This window comes from Lotus japonicus, chromosome 2, assembly GCF_012489685.1.
Source record: "Lotus japonicus ecotype B-129 chromosome 2, LjGifu_v1.2".
Lineage (NCBI taxonomy): Eukaryota > Viridiplantae > Streptophyta > Magnoliopsida > Fabales > Fabaceae > Lotus > Lotus japonicus.
In genome coordinates, this window is record NC_080042.1 from 25,368,829 (window position 1) to 25,376,278 (window position 7,450).

General features: G+C 41.3%; 11 non-coding genes across 11 annotated transcripts; all 11 read right to left on the bottom strand.

The window, feature by feature from the left end:
- Positions 1-180: 180 nt before the first annotated feature.
- Positions 181-298, bottom strand: LOC130742127 (5S ribosomal RNA). The gene has a single exon (XR_009020993.1). It is a non-coding gene; the product is annotated as a 5S ribosomal RNA (ribosomal RNA).
- Positions 299-494: 196 nt separating this feature from the next.
- On the bottom strand, positions 495-613 carry LOC130742008 (5S ribosomal RNA). Its single transcript, XR_009020875.1, has one exon. It is a non-coding gene; the product is annotated as a 5S ribosomal RNA (ribosomal RNA).
- Positions 614-810: 197 nt separating this feature from the next.
- LOC130742131 (5S ribosomal RNA) lies at positions 811-929 on the bottom strand. Its single transcript, XR_009020997.1, has one exon. It is a non-coding gene; the product is annotated as a 5S ribosomal RNA (ribosomal RNA).
- Positions 930-1,124: 195 nt separating this feature from the next.
- On the bottom strand, positions 1,125-1,243 carry LOC130742009 (5S ribosomal RNA). The gene has a single exon (XR_009020876.1). It is a non-coding gene; the product is annotated as a 5S ribosomal RNA (ribosomal RNA).
- A 197-nt stretch (positions 1,244-1,440) lies between these two features.
- Positions 1,441-1,559, bottom strand: LOC130742056 (5S ribosomal RNA). Its single transcript, XR_009020923.1, has one exon. It is a non-coding gene; the product is annotated as a 5S ribosomal RNA (ribosomal RNA).
- Positions 1,560-1,755: 196 nt separating this feature from the next.
- Positions 1,756-1,874, bottom strand: LOC130742070 (5S ribosomal RNA). The gene has a single exon (XR_009020938.1). It is a non-coding gene; the product is annotated as a 5S ribosomal RNA (ribosomal RNA).
- A 197-nt stretch (positions 1,875-2,071) lies between these two features.
- On the bottom strand, positions 2,072-2,190 carry LOC130742110 (5S ribosomal RNA). Its single transcript, XR_009020977.1, has one exon. It is a non-coding gene; the product is annotated as a 5S ribosomal RNA (ribosomal RNA).
- A 196-nt stretch (positions 2,191-2,386) lies between these two features.
- Positions 2,387-2,505, bottom strand: LOC130742152 (5S ribosomal RNA). The gene has a single exon (XR_009021016.1). It is a non-coding gene; the product is annotated as a 5S ribosomal RNA (ribosomal RNA).
- A 197-nt stretch (positions 2,506-2,702) lies between these two features.
- LOC130742058 (5S ribosomal RNA) lies at positions 2,703-2,821 on the bottom strand. Its single transcript, XR_009020925.1, has one exon. It is a non-coding gene; the product is annotated as a 5S ribosomal RNA (ribosomal RNA).
- A 199-nt stretch (positions 2,822-3,020) lies between these two features.
- Positions 3,021-3,139, bottom strand: LOC130742119 (5S ribosomal RNA). Its single transcript, XR_009020985.1, has one exon. It is a non-coding gene; the product is annotated as a 5S ribosomal RNA (ribosomal RNA).
- A 194-nt stretch (positions 3,140-3,333) lies between these two features.
- LOC130742010 (5S ribosomal RNA) lies at positions 3,334-3,452 on the bottom strand. Its single transcript, XR_009020877.1, has one exon. It is a non-coding gene; the product is annotated as a 5S ribosomal RNA (ribosomal RNA).
- Positions 3,453-7,450: the final 3,998 nt, after the last annotated feature.

Sequence of the window (7,450 nt, forward strand, 5' to 3'; positions counted from 1 at the left end):
TTAAAACATAATATGCGTTAAACTAAGAAATTAAAAAAAAAATAAGGAATTGCGAAAAAACGGCAAACAAGCGTGCAATTACTTTATTTTTGTCTTCAACTTTGTAGTTCACTTCGTATTCATCCGAGGCTTCTAAGAAATTAAAAAAAAAAATAAGGAATTGCGAAAAAACGGCAAAAGGGGATGCAACACGAGGACTTCCCAGGAGGTCACCCATCCTAGTACTACTCTCGCCCAAGCAACTTAACTGCGGAGTTCTGATGGGATCCGGTGCATTAGTGCTGGTATGATCGCATCCGTAAAGTTATGCGGGTTAAAACATAATATGCGTTAAACTAAGAAATTAAAAAAAAAATAAGGAATTGCGAAAAAAACGGCAAACAAGTGTGCAATTACTTTATTTTTGTCTTCAACTTTGAAGTTCACTTCGTATTCATCCGAGGCTTCTAAGAAATTAAAAAAAAAAATAAGGAATTGCGAAAAAACGGCAAAAGGGGATGCAACACGAGGACTTCCCAGGAGGTCACCCATCCTAGTACTACTCTCGCCCAAGCACACTTAACTGCGGAGTTCTGATGGGATCCGGTGCATTAGTGCTGGTATGATCGCATCCGTAAAGTTATGCGGGTTAAAACATAATATGCGTTAAACTAAGAAATTAAAAAAAAAATAAGGAATTGCGAAAAAACGGCAAACAAGCGTGCAATTACTTTATTTTTGTCTTCTAACTTTGTAGTTCACTTCGTATTCATCCGAGGCTTCTAAGAAATTAAAAAAAAAAATAAGGAATTGCGAAAAAAACGGCAAAAGGGGATGTAACACGAGGACTTCCCAGGAGGTCACCCATCCTAGTACTACTCTAGCCCAAGCACACTTCACTGCGGAGTTCTGATGGGATCCGGTGCATTAGTGCTGGTATGATCGCATCCGTAAAGTTATGCGGGTTAAAACATAATATGCGTTAAACTAAGAAATTAAAAAAAAAATAAGGAATTGCGAAAAAACGGCAAACAAGCGTGCAATTACTTTATTTTTGTCTTCAACTTTGTAGTTCACTTCGTATTCATCCGAGGCTTCTAAGGAATTAAAAAAAAAAATAAGGAATTGCGAAAAAACGGCAAAAGGGGATGCAACACGAGGACTTCCCAGGAGGTCACCCATCCTAGTACTACTCTCGCCCAAGCACACTTAACTGCGGAGTTCTGATGGGATCCGGTGCATTAGTGCTGGTATGATCGCATCCGTAAAGTTATGCGGGTTAAAACATAATATGCGTTAAACTAAGAAATTAAAAAAAAAATAAGGAATTGCGAAAAAAACGGCAAACAAGCGTGCAATTACTTTATTTTTGTCTTCAACTTTGTAGTTCACTTCGTATTCATCCGAGGCTTCTAAGAAATTAAAAAAAAAAATAAGGAATTGCGAAAAAAACGGCAAAAGGGGATGCAACACGAGGACTTCCCAGGAGGTCACCCATCCTAGTACTACTCTCGCCCAAGCAAACTTAACTGCGGAGTTCTGATGGGATCCGGTGCATTAGTGCTGGTATGATCGCATCCGTAAAGTTATGCGGGTTAAAACATAATATGCGTTAAACTAAGAAATTAAAAAAAAAATAAGGAATTGCGAAAAAAACGGCAAACAAGCGTGCAATTACTTTATTTTTGTCTTCAACTTTGAAGTTCACTTCGTATTCATCCGAGGCTTCTAAGAAATTAAAAAAAAAAATAAGGAATTGCGAAAAAACGGCAAAAGGGGATGCAACACGAGGACTTCCCAAGAGGTCACCCATCCTAGTACTACTCTAGCCCAAGCACACTTAACTGCGGAGTTCTGATGGGATCCGGTGCATTAGTGCTGGTATGATCGCATCCGTAAAGTTATGCGGGTTAAAACATAATATGCGTTAAACTAAGAAATTAAAAAAAAAAATAAGGAATTGCGAAAAAACGGCAAACAAGCGTGCAATTACTTTATTTTTGTCTTCAACTTTGTAGTTCACTTCGTATTCATCCGAGGCTTCTAAGGAATTAAAAAAAAAAATAAGGAATTGCGAAAAAAACGGCAAAAGGGGATGCTACACGAGGACTTCCCAGGAGGTCACCCATCCTAGTACTACTCTCGCCCAAGCAAACTTAACTGCGGAGTTCTGATGGGATCCGGTGCATTAGTGCTGGTATGATCGCATCCGTAAAGTTATGCGGGTTAAAACATAATATGCGTTAAACTAAGAAATTAAAAAAAAAAATAAGGAATTGCGAAAAAACGGCAAACAAGCGTGCAATTACTTTATTTTTGTCTTCAACTTTGTAGTTCACTTCGTATTCATCCGAGGCTTCTAAGGAATTAAAAAAAAAAATAAGGAATTGCGAAAAAACGGCAAAAGGGGATGCAACACGAGGACTTCCAAGGAGGTCACCCATCCTAGTACTACTCTCGCCCAAGCACACTTAACTGCGTAGTTCTGATGGGATCCGGTGCATTAGTGCTGGTATGATCACATCCGTAAAGTTATGCGGGTTAAAACATAATATGCGTTAAACTAAGAAATTAAAAAAAAAATAAGGAATTGCGAAAAAAACGGCAAACAAGCGTGCAATTACTTTATTTTTGTCTTCAACTTTGTAGTTCACTTCGTATTCATCCGAGGCTTCTAAGAAATTAAAAAAAAAAAATAAGGAATTGCGAAAAAACGGCAAAAGGGGATGCAACACGAGGACTTCCCAGGAGGTCACCCATCCTAGTACTACTCTCGCCCAAGCAAACTTAACTGCGGAGTTCTGATGGGATCCGGTGCATTAGTGCTGGTATGATCGCATCCGTAAAGTTATGCGGGTTAAAACATAATATGCGTTAAACTAAGAAATTAAAAAAATAAAATAAGGAATTGCGAAAAAAACGGCAAACAAGCGTGCAATTACTTTATTTTTGTCTTCAACTTTGTAGTTCACTTCGTATTCATCCGAGGCTTCTAAGGAATTAAAAAAAAAAATAAGGAATTGCGAAAAAAACGGCAAAAGGGGATGCAACACGAGGACTTCCAAGGAGGTCACCCATCCTAGTACTACTCTCGCCCAAGCACACTTAACTGCGTAGTTCTGATGGGATCCGGTGCATTAGTGCTGGTATGATCGCATCCGTAAAGTTATGCGGGTTAAAACATAATATGCGTTAAACTAAGAAATTAAAAAAAAAATAAGGAATTGCGAAAAAACGGCAAACAAGCGTGCAATTACTTTATTTTTGTCTTCAACTTTGAAGTTCACTTCGTATTCATCCGAGGCTTCTAAGAAATTAAAAAAAAAATAAGGAATTGCGAAAAAACGGCAAAAGGGGATGCAACACGAGGACTTCCCAGGAGGTCACCCATCCTAGTACTACTCTCGCCCAAGCACACTTAACTGCGGAGTTCTGATGGGATCCGGTGCATTAGTGCTGGTATGATCGCATCCGTAAAGTTATGCGGGTTAAAACATAATATGCGTTAAACTAAGAAATTAAAAAAAAAAATAATGAATTGCGAAAAAACGGCAAACAAGCGTGCAATTACTTTATTTTTGTCTTCAACTTTGTTTTTTTTAGATAAGCCAAATATTGTATTCACACTTAGCACAAGGGGTGCTAAACCCAAATACAAAAGAAGAGGAAAAGAACAACAAAAAACTAAAGCACTCTAGAAGACCAGCATACCAAACGCATGGACAACTAGAGCATACCAAGAGCATGAAAACCAGGACAAACAAAACAACCCAACCTACACAAAACAACCCACAAAACTCATGCCCAACCCCAATAAAAACAAACCAATTACACAGAGCACACGCACGTCACCGGACTTGTCGACCACTCGAAAAGAGAGTAACAAAAATCCCTTCATATTAGCTCTATTCCACTGCCAAGATCTCCATTTGACCAATTCCAAAGCAGAAGTCCAACAAACTGGTTCCCTTCTAAATATCAAACCATTCCTAATCCCCCAAATTGTCCAAACTGTGGCAAACCAAATAGACAAAATACCTAAATGCTGAAACTCATTCCACCCAAACTTAAACTGCAAAAAATGAGCTCGAATTGAATCAGGGAGCACCGTTTGAAACCCCAACCACTTGTAGCATTGATTCCACAACCCCCAGGAGCAAGCACAAGACAGTAGAAGATGGTGGCCAGTTTCCATACCCCCCAAGCAAAACCTGCAAGCAGCTGCTTCTGCATTTAACAGAACCCTACGTCTCACCAAATTATCCATGCTTGGAATCCGATTATGGAGACACCTCCAAACAAAAGCTTGAACATTAGAAGGAGCAAAAGATTTCCACAGAAGCCCAAAAGCCAAATCTGAGCCACCCAGCAAAGGAGCCTGCACAAAAGCATAAGCAGAGCTAACTGAATAATTCCCATCTGGACTTGGTCGCCAAATCCAACCATCCAAAGTGCCTTCTGAAAGAGGGACAGAATCAAGAACTTGTAAGAAAGACAAAAGCCAAGATTGCTCCCCGCTCGCCTAACGGACGCCGCCATGACAGACACCAGTGCCATACACTCTGCTCCCACCTCCCACAGTCACGCACCATAGCTCGTTTTTGCTTAGACAAATTATAAAGCCTATAAAAAACATCCCTAAGTTGCCCTGATCCAGTCCAATCTTCAAGCCATAGTTGAGTACTATCACCCCCTCGCACTGATTTACTAACCCCTTCCTCAAACCAATTCAATAAGTCCGGGCAACAGGCATCCTTAACATCACGCCACCAAGCAGATTCTTTTACATACAACTCATCCTTGTACTTAGCTTTTAAAACACGACACCAGAGAGAATTTTGCTCTGTCCTCCATCTCCACAACCACTTACCAAGTAAAGCTCTGTTAAACAAAGTCAGGTCCTTCACACCCAAGCCACCCTCCTCCTTGGGGAGACAAATTTTCTCCCACTTTACCCAAGCAATGCGCTTATCTCCAGAACCCCCTCCCCACAGGAAATTGCGCATAATACTAACACACACCTTCACCACACCCTTTGGAATTTTGAAAAAAGATAAAAAAAAACAGTGGTAAGGCAGAAAGCACACTTTTAATTAAACAAATGCGACCCCCAAAAGAAATCATCTTCTGCTTCCACTTTGATAATCTGCCCCTCAATTTCTTAATTACTGGGTCCCAAGTCTTGACACAGTTAGCCCTTCCCCCAACTGGGATGCCCAAATACACAAAAGGAATAGCCATAACTTTGCAGTTCAAAAAAGAAGCAAATTGTTGAACAACACCAGGGGAAGTAGCAATAGAAGCCAATTTACTTTTATGAAAATTCACCCTTGAGGCCAGAAACCAATTCAAAGCACCGGAGGACACTTTTCAAAACCACCAAATTCTGAATAGAAGCCTCTCCCACAAAAACAGTATCATCAGCAAACTGTAGCAAAGAAACCACCAAATCACCCTCCTTGCCCACTGCAATCCCCTTAAATTTCCCCAAACTCACAGCATTACTGAACAACCCCGTCAAACCTTCCGCCACAATCAAAAACAGAAAAGGAGCCAAAGGATCACCCTGCCTAAGACCCTTCTCCATTTGGAACTCCCCAGTTGGGCTCCCATTGACCAAAACTGAAATAGATGCAGAACCAAGACACCCCATAATCCAGGCAATCCATTTAGCACAGAACCCCATTCGATTCATCATGTATTCCAAGAACCCCCAATCAACTGAATCATAAGCCTTTTCAAAGTCAACCTTGAAGATGATACTCGGTCGCCTCTTAACCTTAGCCTCATGCACAACTTCATTGATCACAACAACACTATCCAACATATTCCGGCCTCCAATGAATGCAAACTGACGATCATCAATCACTTTCCCAATGACAGCTTTCAATCTAATTGCTAATAATTTGGAGATCACCTTATAAATACAACCAATTAAAGAGATAGGTCTAAAGTCATTAAGCACCTGAGGGGATGACACCTTGGGGATCAAAACAATAAAAGAAGCATTGCAACCTCTAGGCCAGGCACCCCTACGCCAAAACTCCTTCACCGCTCTAACCAAATCACCTTTCATAACATCCCAAAACTTCTGAATGAATTTAAAATTGAACCCATCAGGCCCCGGACTCTTGTTTCCCCCACACTCCCACACAGCCGTTTTAATGTCAAGCTCATCAAAGGGAGCTACTAGAGCAAAATTATCACCAGCAGATAAAGACTTAAAACTGAACGCCATCAAGTTTTGGTCGTAAGCAAGCCACTGACTTGAATTTATTCACAAAAAAATCATGAACTGCACCCTTCACCTTATCAGGCTCTTCTTCCCAACACCCATCCACCATTAAACCCACTACAGAATTCGCCCTCCTCTTCCAATTTATGGTAGCATGGAAGAAACCTGTATTCTGGTCTCCTTCAGAAATCCACTTTGACCTAGACTTCTGACAAAGTAAAGATTCATGACTCCTAAGGACAGCCCAAAACTCAGACAGTAACTGATTCCTCAAAGCCTCCTCCCCCTGAGACAACCCATCTTCCTCCTCCTTGACATCCAAGAAATTTAACTGCTGAACAATTTCCACCCTCTTGACTTTCAGATCCCCATAAACCTGCTTGTTCCAAGTCTTCAAGGCACCCTTAAGCCCTTTTAATTTTTCCTTAAGCACATAGGCGCCCCAACCATGTAAACGCATGTCAGCCCAAGACTTTGCCACCAGGGAAGGTAGCCTGTGATCCTCAAGCCAACAATTAAGCACTCGGAAGGGCTTTGGGCCCCAATCATGGAACGATTGCCGCAACAGCAAAGGGCAATGATCAGAGATATCCCGGTTTAGCACCAATTGGGAGCAATTAGGCCAAACGTTGCCCCAATCATTAGAAATTAGGAACCTATCAATCCTACTTCTGGCTTGATTATTCGGCCTCCTCCAAGTGAACCTTCTGCCTGCTAAAGGGATATCCATTAAACTCCATGTCAGCAATAAACACGTTAAAACTCATCCATCTCCCTCCTTTGTGATGGCAACACACCTGCAATCCCCTTCCTTTCATCCTCATACCGAACAACATTAAAATCACCTGCAAGACACCAAGCAGAAATCTGACCAATTTGCACGCCACTCAACCAACGCAGACCAGAGAGCTCGCTTCCCCTCTAAGTCACAAGCAGAATAAATATTAACAATGACACAACGTTGTTGGTTAGACTTCCAAACACCAACAAGACCAAGAAACCCAGGCCCTTCCACACAGCTTCTAATGCAAACACTTGAGAATTCCAAACACACAGTAACCCACCGGCTCTATTCACTGACGGAACTGCCTTCCAGTCGAACTCGGAATCACCCCACAACATACCACAAAGTCTACTATCAACATTCTGGACCTTGGTTTCCTGTACACATAGCACCTCAACCTGATTCTGGCAAACCACCTCACGAAAACTCTCCTCTTCTCCCCCACCCCCAAA